The sequence below is a fragment of the Aphelocoma coerulescens genome, chromosome 8 (assembly GCF_041296385.1).
Source record: "Aphelocoma coerulescens isolate FSJ_1873_10779 chromosome 8, UR_Acoe_1.0, whole genome shotgun sequence".
In the NCBI taxonomy this organism is placed as follows: Eukaryota; Metazoa; Chordata; class Aves; order Passeriformes; family Corvidae; genus Aphelocoma; species Aphelocoma coerulescens.
Window position 1 is genome coordinate 25,902,141 of NC_091022.1, and position 17,550 is coordinate 25,919,690.

Below are 17,550 nucleotides of genomic sequence, written 5' to 3' on the forward strand. Positions count from 1 at the left end.
AGCAAGGCAGCCCTGCGGCAAACCAGACCTGAAGTGATGTATAGCTTAATTACAATCACAGACTCATAGAATGGTTTGGGTTGGAAGGGGCTTTAAAGATCGTCTTGTTCCAAACCCCCTCCATGGTCAGGGGCACCTCCCACTACCAGGTTGCTCATTTGTGAGGTCTTCAAAAATCCGTAGCTGGAAAGGTGCTAAAAATGCAAAGTGTGTTCTTTAAAAACAATAATAAAAAAAATATATATTTCTAGACTTCAGAAAAGCACTATGAATCCAAAGAAAAGTAAAGAAAATGCCAAATCCTCTATTTGAAGGAATGAGGCATAAAACACTCCAGAACATAATCACTAAACAAGACAATATTTCCAAACCAGCCTTTAGAAATTGCACAGAGCAAAGGCACATACATCTAGATTCTCACAAGAAAAGAGCAGCTCACCCACTCATTGTTTTGGTATTCTAAGAGGATCAAAAAGGCCATTTTAATTCTCCAAATCCCTCACAAAAATCTCTCTCAAACACATTTCAAGCGGGTTGGATGGAAGAGAAAGAAAATTGTGATCAGACACATCATGATTCAGGGAGATCTGAGTGCAGCAACTTGCGAGTGTTTCCACAGAATGCAAAGCAGTAATTAAATGCTTCCTATGGAAAAGAAAGGTTGTCCCTTGGACACTTCTGTCAATCTGCATTTAACAGACACAGCAGCCCTCTCAGTTCAAGCACACGAGCACTCTGGCTCTTTGCTGGAGTGACCTTAGCTGTCAGCCCAGCCTGTCCTGTTCAATATCTGTAGCTCTGCCTGGTACATTTTGTGAGCGTTTGTGGGGATAAGAAGATGCAAAAAGGAAAAGCACAATGAACAGGTAAAGCACTGGCCTCAATTAAAAAATTAAACAGGTGTCCTGAGATTGTCAGCCTGAAGATGGAGCATCTACATTTAATTAAAGGGATAAGTTTAGGAGAAAATGCCACTCCAGCTACTGTCAGAATGCATGATTAATTTGTGATAAAATACCCAGCACTGTCTAACAGAAGCAGACGGCTGGGGGACACATATTTACACAATCACTTGTTATTTCTTCAAGATATTACCAATGACCCTGAGCTCAGTGTCAGTGCATTAAAGCAAAATTCTCACATCTGGTCTTTAGAAGTTTCAGACTTGCTGGAGGCTTTTCCCAAGTAACCCCATGCAACAGCACTCTAAAGCCTGGGAAGGAGAAATCAAACCACTGGTGGAGGCTGCTGCCTCTCCACCAGCAGTGGGGGTCATCCCTTTTAGTCTCAGTTCATCAGTCCATCTCCTGCAGTGACATCAGGGCACGGCTCTTCCTTAAGCTCATCAGCAATGCCAGTCCTTTCCAAGTGATTCCTTAACAACCAGTTTCCCTGCCACAACAGCGGGTGCTGCGCCCGCTGCTAATCAACTCCTGTTTCAATTAGTGGGTAGGGTAGGGGTTTTTTCCACATGATTGATATACTGTGCTATTGAGCTGCTAAAGAGCACAATTATTTCTCCTCAGTCGCAGAGACTGTTTTGCAAACCATCTGGGTCAGATAACATGCACAACAGTACCCTGAAGTTTAACTTTTCTGGCCCATCTGATCACGTTTGAAATAACAACTTCAAGGTCTTCACTGGCTTTCAGCTAAGCAGGAGAGCTGGGTTTGTTTCCAGCCCCTGAGACTGGAGAGGAGGCTTCCAGGATCTCTCTACATCTTCCCCCAGGGAGGGAACATTGTCTTTTCCTGGCTTGGGCTGCCTGAGTCCCTACCTGTGGATTCAGTTGAGCTTTGCTTCCCATGGATTAGCTGGAAATATTTTAAGCATTAAACTAACAAGGCTCTGAGGACACATCTGTGGAACTTCTACTGAGTTGCTTCCCTGGACTGACACTCTGACACACCATAATAGATACAAACATCTCCACTCAGAGCTCTCACCATCTCACACCATAGGTACCTTCAGAAAGCTGGTAACCATCTCTCTTCTTACCAGCAAGTGAACACATGGGGCCCACACCAAATGTGCCAAACCCTTCCAGGAAAGAGGTTATCACTTCCCAAAGCACACCACAGTGCAACTGGCACTGAACAGGACATTATTTGATGCATCTGACTTTTAGGTCTTAATTCTATTCCTGAGAAAGATGAGAAAAAAAGGCAGGAATCACTACCTTAAAATTCATCTCCACTTGATGCCAACAGTCTCTTTCTATCCCTATCCATGGCTATGCTCCTAGAATGAGGCTTCTCTTTGGAGACACGGTAGAGATTGTTAAGACTTCACTGAGATAACTTTGTCTGTTCTGTAACATAGTCACTTAATCAGCCACACGCTAAAAGCAGGCAGTCATGCCAAAGGTGTACTGTCACCATAAATACAAGATGTATCACTGCTTGTACTGCCACCTAGCAAAGCTCTTGACTTTCCTGGCTCTTAGCTGTTGATAGTGGAATTTTTTATAACAAGCTCACGCAAAGTAAATAGCCTTTTTATTTAAAGTAGCCAACAGCTACCCGTTAACTTCCACCAGCAAGGACCTAAGTTAATGATAACCTGGAATACTACTGCTTCTGCTGTCACAGAAAAATGGACAGTGCTGTGAAAAAACATTCTGTAAGTCTACAGCTGGGTATAGGCATAGTTATTTATGATTTGTAGAGCCAAATGGTTGAACTACCCTTCATTGCCCCTGAAGCATTGAACCAGGTCTGAGGACACAAGACTTGGACAGCAAACAGCCTGCCCCTCAAAACTGCTGCCTCCAGACCCCAGCTGCAGCATGAATTGCCTTCTTAGGCCTTCATTCCCAGAAGGATCAGCTGTCAGAGGGACATCACAAACCACCTATATCATATTTCACATCCCCACTTGGATGCTTGATTCAATTACTGGTTACTGTGCTTGATACTAAAACCATCTGAAGGACAACACTTTGGTTTCCAAGACGTTTTCCACCTCACACAACGTAATTTCCACAGTCTCCTGTCACAGCCACAATTAATAGCACTGGGGAGCCATGCTCACGGAATTCACTTTCCTGTGCCCATGGCTCTGTGACCACACCTTCTCTGCACCCTCTAACAGGAAGGATGGGACACAACATATCTCACAGATTCAGAACTGAGGGCCTCATCCAGATGATAAAGGGAAAAAGAAACGAAAATGCAGCAGAAATAACTTATTCAAGAGGACATCCCATAATCCCTTGGAGACAGTTGGTATATTTTATATGTTAGCATCACATAAGGACGAAATGGACTAACTATTTGACTCTTTGTCCCCTTTTCTAGCTGCTAGACTAACTCATTGCTTCCTTTTTCTCCCAAAGAAAGATGGATTTTCGCAGGCTTTCTGCAGTTCTAGCATTTTCAGTAATTAAACTTATCTCTGAGGCAATCACATTTAGGATTACTAGGTTTGCTATCTCCAGGCTAATAGGGTCAAAATGCTTAGCTGCCCTCCTGCCTGCCAGTTTATAGCCTTTTGCTAATGGATCATTTCCTTCCGTGGGGATAACGCTCTGGCTATTAGGTGTTCTCCTGTTGCACAGCAATTTTAGGTGATCAGGCAGTAATAATAAGTGTTCTTGTTCGAATGGGAGACTTTACTGCCAGGTTAAAGAGTTACAAAGCAATAAGAATAACTTTTTGCTGCCAAAACAACTTCAGTCAAGGAAGACAAGGGACGCTTCTGGTTCTCAAGTTTCCATCTTGCTTATGCTCAGTGTTTTGCCACATTGTACTCCCAGACTGTGATACTGCTCAGCTGATTATACTGCAATGTTCACATGTTGGAAGAATCCGAGTCCAACAGGTTTCTGTCTATTTTAACTGCTCCCCTGAGAAGCTCTGTACCTGCAGCACCTTGCTTCTTGTTTTCATTCAGCATTATTCCCTTACCTCATGTCTCAGCCTCCCTTGCCCACAGAACCCAGTGCAGCAGTCAAAGCTCTGAGCAAATGGGCATCCCTCTGTCTTGAAAAGTGGGGGGAGTAAGAAAAAGAAAATGCTGAGTGCAAACTATTCCTTTCTCCAAAATGGAGTGTCTGTGCAAAATGGCAACACTCCAGCCAACTTCAGAGCCACAAATCACTGTTTCCTTCCACTCTTTTCCCTCCAAAGTGAGCTTCTGCCTCTGTGGACAACAAGAACTGCAGTCATATCTAACGCATCCTAGTCTCAATACAAAATGGAACGGCAGTGGCTTACCCTCAAAATGTGTTTTTCTGGTAGGACCATTTAATATCACTCATGAGATCCTTCCAAATGAATGACTTAAACAGAGAGGGTTTGGGATTTTTTTTTCCTAAGTTACTTCAAGGCAATTACATTGCACAGAAAGTAATAATCACTTGTCAGGCTCTCCACTTTGCACACAGAGCCTTATTTCCATAGAGGTGAACATTTAATAGTTCACTTGAATGCTCTTATTTTAAAGAATTTGGTGTAATCAGTGTGAACCTCACATTTTTTGTCTCTTTTTTTTTTTTTTTAAGAAATTAAGACAACCAATCTGGCATGGTTTCCATTCTCAAGAGCTCAAGAAAAGATGAATTAAAGTTAATTGGGGGTAAAATGAAGCACGTTAAAATGTGTCTCTTGAGTTCACAAAACTAGAATATGCACGGAGAAGACCTATTGAATTATCTGTGGTAGTGAGATTTGTTTTGAGGAAACCCTTAATACTCAATCCACTTGTTCCTCTCACAGTCTCTGCCTGTGATCCCACCAGAGCTCCTAGGCTGGGCCCTGTGGCCAGATCAGTCTCACATCTGGAGACAGTCAGTGAAATTCAAACATGGACTCAGGAAAGACAGTGCTGCTGGCTCTCTTCAGCAGCACCACTTCACAGCCCATTCCTCTGATCCGATTGCAGGTGAAAAGGGAGAGAAGAAAGAATAGGATTTTAGAGAAAACTCAAGACCAAAGCCTTAATCAGTTACTTCCAGGAAGAATCTAACTCCAGAGAATAACTGCTGAGCAATTCTAATTTATCTTTGCTAATGTCTACCAAATCTTAACTTGTTTGCCACTAATCCTAAGCAGTTTGGTTAAAAGCAAACTTGTACATTGTCCCTGGAGATAGCTGCCTTTCAGTGTTGGGTGGAACAACTGCTCCTTAGATAGCTGCACCCCAGCATCACAAATCCAGATTTAACTCTCACTGGCACAAACCTACCTCTGGGTGTGGGGGTTCTGGAGCTCTGCACAGGCCCCCAGCCCCAGCTGAACAGGGCAAGGCCAGAAGCTGCCCTGGGCTCATGGGTTAGCTCAAGCTAAGTGGGAGCTTGACAAATTATTATTTTTCATGCCACCTAATGGCACTGTAGTACAAATGAAACACGCCTCAGACTGGCCCAGGCGTGCCTCTGACTGCAGAATAGGTTTATCACACTGTGTGCAATGTACAATTTGCTCTGGGATCTCTCTGACTGAAAGACAAGTCATTAACGTCCTCTAAACATCCTCAAGGAGTGGTAAGACAAAGAACAATCATGCACAGACTCTGTTTTGAATAGGAGCTTCATTTCAGCATCTTGTTTCCTATCTTTGATCAGCTTTCAGCAGGTGAGCTGATTTGCTTTCTCGGGGAGATCTGGCTGCACTGGCCAGCAACCTAAGCTGTGTTTATTTTCTGTGGGGGTGGCTAATGAGAACAGCACAGCAGGTGCCTGGGAAGGGGGGGCTGCTCTCCTGTCCAAGCTGGGCTCGCTCTGCCTCCTGCACAAGGCTGCTCCGCACCTTCCTCGCTGAACTCCCACTCACACTGTGGAGGCACCAGGTGCAGGGATGTCTGGAATGTGAAATCGGGTCTGAAGCAGAGCGGGAAGGAGGGAGGGAGAGCAGAAGGAAGATCTGTGCCCAGCCTTTTTCACACCTTTTGATTCAGCCAGAGCTACAGGCATCGCCCGGCTCTTCGCAGCTGCCTCCCGCAGAAGCCCAGGCCATGCCCTAAATGTCAAGGCTGAATTTCCATAGTTATGAAGAGTCTGGATGTCAAGTGGCCCCTCCAGGCCTCACATTCATCTAAGGTTGGCAAGACCAGCACAGAGAGTGCTCACAGTTCAATTACAGGCATGACTAAAGAGCAGACAGTGGCAAGCAGACCATACAGCAAGAAGCCCTTTCTCTTCAAAACACTTTTCAGCTTGGGCAAGTCTGTACCAGGACATCTTATCAGATTATATTATGAATAGATAAGGATTGGCATTGCTAAAATTTTAAATATGGTGGTCTCCATCTATGAGGATGCAAAGCCATTGTCCTCTATCATTGCCAGTAGTTTCTCAGGGCAAATTCTTCAGTACACAGAATCTTGTGCAGCTCTAAACTGCAAGCCTACCTGTGATAGTGAATCATGCTTTGGTTCAAGGAAATCAGCTTGCAAAAACATACTAATACTGCCCCAAGCTCATGAAGTATTTATGGCAGGCCTTAGTGTATTTTTTCCCCTCAAAAAATACTAAATATTCTTTTTTTCCTGCTTCCTTTATGCTGTTTCCTTTGATGAGTGAGAAATAAAAAAGCAGTTGAAAACAGAATGTAAGTTCAGAGCCCCAGATCTGAAAGGGACAAAGACTCCATCTGTCACAGAGAAATCCAAAAATCCAAGTACCAGCATGGAGCCCACCTGCCAAAAAGGTTTTATGTTTATGTTAAGTGTGGCTTTAAGGAACAGAAATGTTCTGGCAGATAAAGGCAGCCACGAGAATGACTAACTGAGATGCACAGACAATAATTCCCTCCTTTGATTTCCTCTACTGTCACTGCTATCAGTTAGACATCTGAATGAAAAATCAGCTTAGAAACTTTGATCCCTTTAAAAACAGAAAAACAAACTCTGTAATCCGGAAATCCTTAGAGGAATACAGAACTTTAGCACTGCCCTATGCAGCACATTTGCTGCAACTGTGGGGAGAAGGGGTCTGGCCTCCACATCTGCCTCAGCAGGATTGTGCCTTGGACCAAGCAGCCCAGGGTCCAGCATGGGCAGGCAAGGAAACACAGATGTCTCTGCTTCCTTCTGGGCCCAGTGTGAGCCAGAGAGAGGAGATTGTTCTTCACCCACCCTCATGACTTGCTTGCCACTTTGCATATTTTAAAAAAGCAGAATTCAGGAGTGATATTGCTCAGGCAGAAATGGAGATGATTGAGTGGCCAGCTGTACCAAACAAGATACTAAATAGTTCAGATTCCTCTGTACAGGCTTGTTTTTCTCCATGCTCTGTTTTGCTCCTAGCACACACAGACTCTGAAACATCCATCTGCTTCCCCAGAGCTCAGCCCTTTGCCTTCACCTCAAACACAGGAGATAACACTGCACCTTTACCTTCATGTTGAATTAGAATAAAATGATTTTTTTTTTCCTTTGGCCAAAGGCCAGGACCCGAGGGCTGGAAAATGAAAACACAATGGGCAGTGCTGAAGAGCAGAAAGGGTAGAGACTGCAAAGGGGCAGCTCAGTAGGAGCATAATCAGGTGTCCTGAGATGGTTCTTCAAAGGACTGAAAGACCTCAGCACTAACCCTTCGTGGGTATGGGCACCACAGCCCCAGCACTAACGCTTGGCACTGGATGCAATAAACTCCAAATTGAAGAAATACTGCCTACTTCATCACAAAGGATCCAAATCTGCTACAAATCCAGAGTGCAACCTGCTCACTTGATCACACAGGCACACCAATGCTGCTGGAGACTGTCCAAGTTATCCCCTTGTCACTTGGCTCTGTGCTGGATGCTGCCCTTCCCCAGCCAGGAGCTGAGCTGGGTGAGCTGACCCTCTCCAGGTGGGATGAGGCAGCTGCACAGCCAAAGAGGAGCAAGCCAAGCTCCTTTCTGAGGCACAGGGGGAAGGAGGAAGGGACATAGGTCCCATTCCCAGCTACCTCCTCCACGCTGGTGCAAAATCTCTTCTTTTCACAGAGCCAGCCCTGACTCGCTCTGGGCACCCTCAGCATCTGTGTCACCTTTGCATGTTCCCCTTCCCAGGGACCTCCTGGGCTCTTCATCCACCAGGTCTATCAACCCATCTTTGCAGAACACACCAAATACCTGACCTTTCCAAGAAGCCTCTCACATCCACGGCCACTACAGGCAACATTTTCCACCTGGAGTCTCCCTGCATCCTACACACAGAGGGAGGCAAAAGCAGCTGGTTTTAGACCCTTACACTGGAAGCAAACCTTGAACTTTTTTTCCTTTCCTAGCACAGCTGTCCCTACTGATGGCTTTTTTCCCAAAAGATCCTAAAGAAATGCTGTTGTATCCCCACACCCAGGCCTCAGTGAGCAGCACAGCTGCTACAAACCAGCCCAGCTCTCTACTACACATTCAGTGCCTTTCCCCCCTCATCAGGACAGCTTTGAGCTGGAACGTGCAGCCCAGAGGATGCCCTTCAGTGGGGTCACTGGGAACAGCCCCCTCCTCCAGTTCCCCTGCCCTGCAGAGGGGCAGTGGCCCCAGCATGCCACAGATGGAGAGCAGATCTGAAAAACAACAGGCTTGAACACCCCTGCACCCTGGCCATTAACTATAATTGTATTCTACATCAATCACGCGAGTTTTCCCCTTAAAGGTTATTAAGTATAATTTCTACTATGCAAATAGTTCCAGCTTCATTAATGGATTTCTGGTTTCTAGTAGAAGTTATTCTTTGATGAATGTCTCCAGATGTCAGTATCTGAAAAATGTATTGGGGGGAAGAAAATTCTCTCTGATGCAATGGAAAAAAGGTCCATTGGAGAGAGGGGGTGGGGGAAGATAGAAATATAATTAAAACAATTAAAATTCCTATCTCATGACCATTTACAGATGCTCCAAAGTGGCTCTAAATTAAAGGGAAATGTCACAGAACATGGACATTTCTGCCAAAAAGTAGCATTAAAAATGACAAATTCCAAACAGCCTGAAGATTCTCGTTAAATCCAAGGCTTTAACAGCTCAACCAAGGCAAGCAGAGTGGGTAGACCAAAAGAAACAAAAAAAATTCACGTCCAACAGTCAGCTGCAGAAATGAAGGAGAGGTGACCAGGGAAAAGCTATCCAGCAGAACAACAAGCCAACATGAGACCTATGGATTTTCAGATTTATTCCCACCAGATCAAGTAGTTTTCCACCATCTCATCTTTAATGGATTCAGAACGTCTGTTACTATGACCCTGCTTGCTGCCTTTTCCTAACCACAGATTTATTTTTTTATAAGTGTTTAAAAGCTCTGGTGATGAAAGGCTTCATCTGATATCAAGATTTGCTGGATGAAGGCTGCCATGTACACATATACCCCAAGTCCCAAGCCAAGGCAGAGAGAAGGCTGGGGGGGGGGGGGGGGCAGCATTTCCTCTGCTTTTTCTACACTGTTTTTCTCCCTCCCCTTCTCTTCACTCCTGGGAGAAATTTCTTTTGGAATATTTTCTCATTTATATTGTAAGAAACCTCTGCTGGTGTGCTTGGGTAGGGAATCTTGTTTTATTTTTTTTCCTTTTTTTATTTCTAAAGGCCATCTGCCTAAACTTCTTACACTCTCTCCCATTTAGGTTTACAGTGGAGAAACTCAATTGTAAGAAATACACTAAATATTTATTGAACTGGTGAAGGCAATAGCATATGCTGAACACGCTCTGTTTTCCTGGATATACTTTTTTTTTCCCCCCCCTGCATCAAGCCCTTGTTCTGTCAGAATTGTTTTCATGTTAGTATTAGTCAGTCACTCCCCATGTGTCAGTAAACGCAAAACATGCCTGCTGTGAGACAGGGAGCGCGGGTGCCACTTTGCAGTTCCTCGGGATGCGAGCTGGCACAAAGACAAAGCGCACACAAAGGATGACAGGCACCACAGCCTGCTCCTCCAAACAGCAAACTGAGGAAATGAGAATACCTTGGGAACAGGGGTGAGGTGGGGAGGGGAAGGAAGCACACAGGTTTCGAGAACCTGAAATGGAGCTGGAGCAGGTAGGGGAGGTTTCCTTGGCAGGGAGCAGAACCGTGCAGCACAGCTGCTCGAGGAAAGCAACATCTGTGCGTGGGGTCAGGTATAACAACCTGGAAGCAGAGCCTATTAAGCGGCCATCTGTAGATGGTTTGCTTATTTACAGGCCTCTCAATGGTACAGCTCATCATTACCTAATAAATGCTAATGAACTTGGCTGTATTCTGCAGCTGCAAAAGAGGTGGGGCTTCATTCCTTCTCCAGCCTACAGAGAGCATTAGATCTGGGTGGCTTCACTTTCAGGGGCTAGGCGCTGGTTTGGTTGGAAGTATCCCTCTCTGGCTAAGGACTAGGCTAGACCTAGAGGGGGATTTGGCTCAGGCTCCCCTCTGTGTGATGGCCAAATCACACAGGATCCAATCTCCAGAGCACTTGGGCACTGCTGAGCTGGCTGCTGGCACACGGAGCTGCAAGCTCTCTGCGAGGCCTGAGGACCAGGTCCAGTCCCAAGCACAGTCAGTGCGAGTGCTGGAAGAACAAGCAGCTCAAAATCATCCCAGGGGAATGAAGCCAGGCAGCTTCAGAAGTGAGGAGCATGGGCCTATATGATCTGATGTCATCATACAGAAAGACCACGGTACAGTCCGGAAATTAGCTCAGCCTTGCAGCATGGAGTGCAGTGCCCCAGCCAGAAAAAATTATAGGACAGGAAATTATTGTTGACTGGATCCATCATTATTCTTTTACCATCTGTTACCTTCAGGTTAGTGTTTCTCATAGCTCATACTGCTTTTCAGCATTGCATCCAATTTTAACTGACCAGAAGCTAAAAAAAAAAAAAAAAAAAAAAAAAAGGTTCAGATTTTGATCAGTTCACCTTTAATTCCCAGGGAAGATTTCTGTCATGAAAAATGCTACAGAATCATTAATGAGCAGTTGTAGTGGAGACTTCTGTTTAATCTCTCATCCATCAGACAGCACCTCTGGCATTGCAGTGACCCCAGGCTTCCCACAACACCTGGCGCTTACATAGTGCTTCACCTTCCCTAAGCATTTAATTGGCATAATAGATTAATGCTTATTGATTAGCTGACTCAGAAGGAGACCACCACATTCCAGGTTCCTGGTGTCCCTTTTTGCAGCACATAGCCTTTAGCTGGTGGATTGGAAGGAGCCAGTTAACATCTTAGTGTCCAGGATCTCACAGGTTTTGTGGTACAGGGAATTAGAAGGTACCAAGTGAGATTCACAGGAGTGCTAATAAAGGAGACTCACAAATAAATAACCTCAATATTAACCATCCTACATTTCTACAAATAACATCAAAGAAACAGTATCTGGTTGCTTATTTGATCCAGGATTGCTAATTTCTTTTCCCTGTTCCTTTGGGAGTACTCTTCCCCTCCCATCCCCTGAGCCTGGCTCAGGGCCCCAGGCTCAAACACATCAACAGATCAAACTCTCCATGTAAATAATGACAGTTTTCCAAAGCTCCAAACTACTGGAAAAAAATGTGTCCCTTGCCCTGTCACAGGCAGATGTGCACATGAAAAGCAACAAAGCTGGTGAGGTGGGAAGCACACATCCTGTGAGGAGTGGCTGAGGGAGTTGGGGGGGGTTTAGGGTGGAAAAGAGGAGGCTCAACAACTCCCTGAAAGGAGGGACTGTCTCTTCTCTCAAGTGACAAGTAATAGAACAAGAGATAACGGCCTCAATTTGTGCCAGGGAAGGTTTAGGTCAGGTAATAGGAAAGTGTCTTCAGTGAAAGGGTTGTCAAGCATTGGAACACAAAAGTGGTGGAGCCACCATCACTGGAGAGATTTAAGACATGTAGATGTGGTGCTTAGGGTCATGGTTTAGTGGTAGACTTGGCAGTACTGAGTTAGCAGTTGGACTTAAAAGACCTTTCCCAACCTAAATGATCCTATGGTTCTGTGTACCTCTGCAGAGGCACCTCCAGGAAGCACAGAAAAGCTGTTTTAAATGTTTGGGCTTCCCTTTTTTCAGTAAAGCATACCAGTGTCCTCCCTTCAGGCAATGAGCACTGTTCTTAGTGGATAACCACCAGCTTAAGAGAAGGCTTAGCAAGCACAAATGCTGCCTGTAACAAAACACTTTTGGGCAGAAATAATATTCTTTAACACCTTCTTTGGCTAGGATTTAATAAGTGCGAAATCAATGTTATAATCAAAAGTAATACTCATTTCCTAGAATAATCCTCTGACACAGCACTTGCTATTTGAGCTGATCAGAAGCGTTGTTCAAATAATAGAAATTCCTGATCAGTACCCACGAGTCCAAGGCAAGTTTTTTATTTTAGCCTAAGGCAGTTACTTGCCTTCATCCTAAATGTTTCCAAGTGGGGAAACACTTGTAGGAATTCTTCTGTTGCCATCAACTTAAACACTGTGTTCTCCCAGCAGTGGATAAATAGTGGATGATTAAGCTGTTGATGCCTAAACACCAATATGTTTGTGATTAACAGCCAGACCTGTGCTCCTAAGGTCTGGTTTTTATTTTATTTTTCATATTTCAATAGGCAGAAGCAGAGAGGGAATATCAGACTGCAAGACTCAATAAGGGAATGCAGGAAAGTCCTCAGGCAACAGGGATGGGATGCTGACAGTCCTAGGTGAGTTCTACAGGTGGAAAACATCTATCTTCAAAAGACTCACTGTCAGACAAGATAGCTTTCAATAAAGAGATGAAACTGATGGGAGGTTTTCTTTCTGCATTTCCACCTGCTTTTGGCAGAACAGACCTGTGTGTGCACGAAGGAGTTATGACTTGACAGCAAGTTGTAAAGCTTTCCCTTCTTATCAAGGCAGAGCAGCTGAGACAGCCTCTTCTATAGTTGGCTTTTTAATTGAAAGATTAGAAGTTCTCCTATGCAGTTTGCATGAGACACAGCATTTCAGAGAGGTCACCCAGGGCCTGGGCCTTCTGATAACTCCAGGGGTGGAATTGGCAGGTGCCAGCAGCAAGGGGAGAGGATAAGCTGGGGGCTCTCACCAGCAGGTCAGCTTCCCCCTGTAAAGAGTTTGATCAAGCACCCCCATTTAACTCAGTGCCCCTCAGGCTCGGGGGTGGTGGGCTGCACAAAAACCCCAACAACAGAGTTCTTCCCCTTCATCTCCCAGGTGCCTCAGGCTCCCCGGGGTCAGTGCAGTGGGACCAGCTCACAAATGTGTGCAGAGAGCACAGATTAGAGCAGCCCAGCCTGGGACCGGGGGCCAGGGCTGCTCCCTCCTCCAGGGAGATTTTCAAGGAGGCAGCAGCTGCATCTCCTGCTGAGAGCTGCAGTTCCTGCCCAGGGAATGGGAGGGACTTCACCTCCCTTCACCTGGGAGACAGCAGAGAGGACACCTTGGTAGCAGCATTGGTGGGATTTTGATTGTGTACCTTGAGCTCCTATTTAGGCCAAAATTTCATTCATTTAACTCATCTTTGACTCCTGCAATCCCCCAGGGAAACACCAAACACTCCAGCACCACTGCCCAGTGGACAGGAGCCAGGAGACATCTCCCAGCAGAACAAGAGAGGCACAGGAGCTTCATTGTGCTGCATCCCCCTCTCAGCTCAGCTGCTCCTGGCACACCACAGCTGGGAAACAGCTGGGAGTGGGGTGCAGGGACACACAGCCAGCCCAGCACAGGTACAACACATCATCTCAGTTTTCTGCATCACAGAAAACACCCCACAGCCCTCCACAGGCTGATTTGGAGTAAGTCTTCAATCACTTCCAAGATGGGGTATGCAAAAATCCAGGCCATAAAATCCTGTTATCTACACAGCATCACAGACAGCAGAGGCATCTGCCAGCACCTGGGAAACAGGAACCTACAACAAACACCTTCACGAGGAATGGTCCCTGTCAAAATAAACAGATGCACATTCCCACTTATTATTGCACTGCCACACACTGCCCAAGACTTATTTCCAGACTCAAATGGTTCATTACTGAGGAGAATAGAAAAAGGAAATGAAGACATAGCTGCTAAGGGAGAGCACCTTGAGTGAACATCCTCTGCTTCATGTTTTATCACCTGGGGGAATAGCACAAACCTGGCCCACTAGAGCAGCTCAAGGATCCCTGGCATCGTGCACCTGAAGACAATTGCATTAAATAAGACAAACTTTGTTCAACATATTTGAAATGAAACTCCATTAAAATGGGAGAATGTGGAATTTTTTTTTTCCAGCTGATAATCTGTTTTGTTTGAATCAGGCTTAAAAAAACCCCCACAACAGTAAAAGGAAACTCTCCTCTCTTTAAGCCTTGCAAAACTCATCCATCACCCATCTGTCCACCTTGCACCTCATTATTTATTATTCAATACTCAACAAGCTAGCACGCCAGTTAAGATTTTCCCTGAAGAAAGCTGGCATCTAGACAGACAGCAACTGCTATCAAAATGTTTCTTTTTGATTTCTCTTCCCTCCCCCACTCCACCCCTTGTGGTGGGAATAAATATAAAACCTTTAAAGTAAATAAAACACTTTTAAATGAACCAGCAAAAGCAAGAGGAAAAACAAAACTAAACAGAAGTCTGTTTTCTTTAGTTAGACTTTATCAGTGCTCCATTAAATCACTCTCCTCCTGGTCCTTTTCATCCTCCCAAGTTCTCACCCACAAGACAAAATCTGCTCTCAGACACATACAGGCTTCTGGATACAATACATCTGTTGTTCAGACCTCAGGTCCAAAGCAGAACTACAGCCATGATGCTTCTTTTCCAGACATCCCTCTAATGAGATTATTTAGTTCAGTGGATGCTGCAAAAGCAGCTACCACAACCCAGAAGCCTCATCCCAGCTGTTTGCTGCCCAAGCCAGGGCAGCCAGTGGTACTGCCAGGGCTGGATCCATCCCCTCCAGCACCACCACCACCCTCCCACAGGCACAGAGGGAGCCTAAAGGTCACTACAAATGCAGCCTCTGTTCACCAGGGACTGCCTGCAGGTCCCCTGAATGTCAGGGGAATCCCCAAAAGCAGTATTTTGCTTTATGGCTAGAATATGCTGGCAGCCTCCAGTCAGTTTGGCTCTGCAAATAGGTATTCCAGCAAGAATTCCCCCTGTTCCCATCACACTGCACTCACACTGCTGTCCAGAGGCCCCTGTTCCAGGGCCAGCCACACACTCCTGCTGCCCTCAGGTGTCCCAACATTTGTGCTGCCTGCATGGGCAGTGCTTGGCTCTTGGGCTCTGCCATGCATTTGAACCACATTCAAGGATATCCAGCCCTGGACTTGGATTCTCACCATCCAAAGCACTGAGAGATAAACACACAGCTGCAGCTTCCACCTCCTCCTCTATTTCAGGATTTGCAGAATAATTTAGCAGTGGGCACCACTCCCAGCCTGAGGGTTACAGCCCCACAAGGCAGCTCCACATAGAGCCTCACACTGTTCCATGTTAAAGCATGTCCCTTACAATGAAAATAAAGCCCCAGATACCTCTGAAAATAAGGCCTTTCCCCCCTACTCTTCCAGACAGAGAACAACCTTGTGGCAAAGACAGAACAGGGTAAACAAAGTGCATTCCTCTCTATGATAACACCTTCCTATTTTTGTATCTTGTATCAAATAACATCCTCCTTTATAACACTCACAGCAAGAAAATTTATCAGGAAAAACATAAGACAGAAAAGGTGAGATTTTTTTCCCTCTCTTATCTCAAAGTTTCCTGCCTGTCTGGGTTTCACACGTTGGCTGATGTGTCTTTCATGTAAAACATGAATATAATTTATGCAGGAATTTACCTGCAAGTGCATGTGTTAGGGGGATCTATCTTGTTCATGCACATGGGCACCTCTGCGAGTGAGCAGCACGCACAGAGCCTGTGTGAATAGATAGATTTGATGATTATGAGGAAAAGCTCAGTTAGTTTTCTAGACTGGTGCTTCTCCAAAGCCAGGCTGTTGGTGCTCAGACAGAGCCCAGACAATTTGGGAAGGAACTGCACAACTGTGACATGAGCTGGGCTTTGGGACAGGAGCTCACATGTGGTGATTTCCATCCTCAGCTGCAGCTCAGGAGCTCCAAGCACAAGATAGTCCTGGCACCTCCAGGTCAGGCATGTGCCAAAGGGGATACACACCCATGGCAAAACCCATAAACACAAATACATTTTTCATCCATTCACCAGAAAGAAAAAAAATAAGGAAAGGGGAAAAAAAGAAAAAAAGCCTTGGAGTTTGGGGTTGGTTTGTTTCTTGTTTTCAATACCCATTGCTCCCCCTCCCAACTGCCTCATTTTTCTTTTGTATTGCAGTAACTTACACTAGAAATATAATGTCTTCATTCCCAAAATTCATTATGATCATTAAGGTTTAAAGCCCACTCAGCAGTAAACCCAGACAAGGAGTAAATGATTTCTTCCTCTGCAAGGGGGAGGGAGAAGACCTTGGCACCAGAGGGGCATCTCATCCCACCCACCAGTGTACACACGGCTGTATCAGGCCCTGGAAAAGCACAGCTGCATCTTCCTCAGCCTCCCTGGCTGAAGCATCACATCACCTCTCATACCAAGTAACTAAAAAAGCTTGAAAAAGTGTCATACAAACAGAGCTTAGCTCCACACACACCCCCAAAGCACAATGTTCTGGTAGGGAAATGGTCTTTTCAAATATCTTGTCTCCAGAAACAGCAGCATAATCTAAAGTGTCAGTTATTTCATAAATACAAACTAGCAAGACTTGCAGTTCTCCCTGGGTTTTTTTTTTTATGAATCTGCTTTACTCCTTTAGCTGCTTACTCATTTGCACTTACCTTCTAGTCTGATCATGTAAAAGGTTTTGGAACAAGTACAGAGGAAGAATAAAAACATAATGGTTTCTCACTGCTCGAGGGTATAACTCTAATTAAAAAGAACATTCTTGCTTTTAGCACCCAGACTTCTCTCTCCAAAGCCTGAACTTTGACATTTTCAAACTGAGATTTAAAACAAGAAAATAATTCTCAGTGCCATGATGAAGGACTGCCTGCATCGTACAGCGGGAAAGGGGAGGGGTGAGCGAGAGAGAGGTTCAAGGCTAATAGACTTATCAGGGAATTTGAGGTAGGAAAATGCAGATTTGTTCATCAGCAAGACCCCGGCTCCCGTCCACGCATCAGCGCGGTGGCAGCAGCTCTGTGCGGTGCTGGAGTCCTGCTCATACCTGGAGGGTGCGCTGCTCTCTCTGCTTAACCGAGGATGACACAAATACACCAGCACTGAACAGGGGATATTTTCTGCCACCAGAAGGCCTTGCAGGTTTCCAGGGCCAGCATCAAACCCCGGGGTCAGAGCTCCTCGCCAGCAGCAGGAATGCAAAGATGTCTCTGGTTACAGGGCGCGGTCCCACCTTCGCCATTCCTCAACAGCAAAGAGTCAAACTTTCCTCTGAGCTCCGCAGTTAAAAGGACCACATAGATAACACTGTGTTCCACCTGCAAACACATCCCCCGCACCCTAATCAACCCCCTCACCCTCTTTCCACCCCCCTTTAGAGACACAGCCTGCAGCTACACGTTTAAGTCATTGAGTAAGTTGGCAGAGCGAAATGGAAGTTGGCAACCGGTGCTGCTGAGTTACAGGTGTGGCAAACCAGCACCTTCTTTCCTGCGCAGATTT

At 45.4% G+C, this 17,550-nt stretch overlaps 1 protein-coding gene across 2 annotated transcripts in view; it reads right to left on the bottom strand.

Annotated features, from left to right (window-relative positions):
- Nucleotides 1–17,550, bottom strand: part of LOC138114193 (BEN domain-containing protein 5) — an 888,499-nt gene that overhangs the window by 252,164 nt on the left and 618,785 nt on the right. Inside the window, exon 1 of one of the 2 annotated variants that reach the window (XR_011152518.1) lies at nucleotides 17,096–17,378. The exons of the other annotated variant lie outside the window; for it this stretch is intronic. The gene's annotated coding sequence lies outside the window, so the exon portion shown is untranslated. Of the gene's footprint in view, nucleotides 1–17,095; nucleotides 17,379–17,550 lie in introns of those variants that run through there. 2 annotated transcript variants of the gene reach the window in all.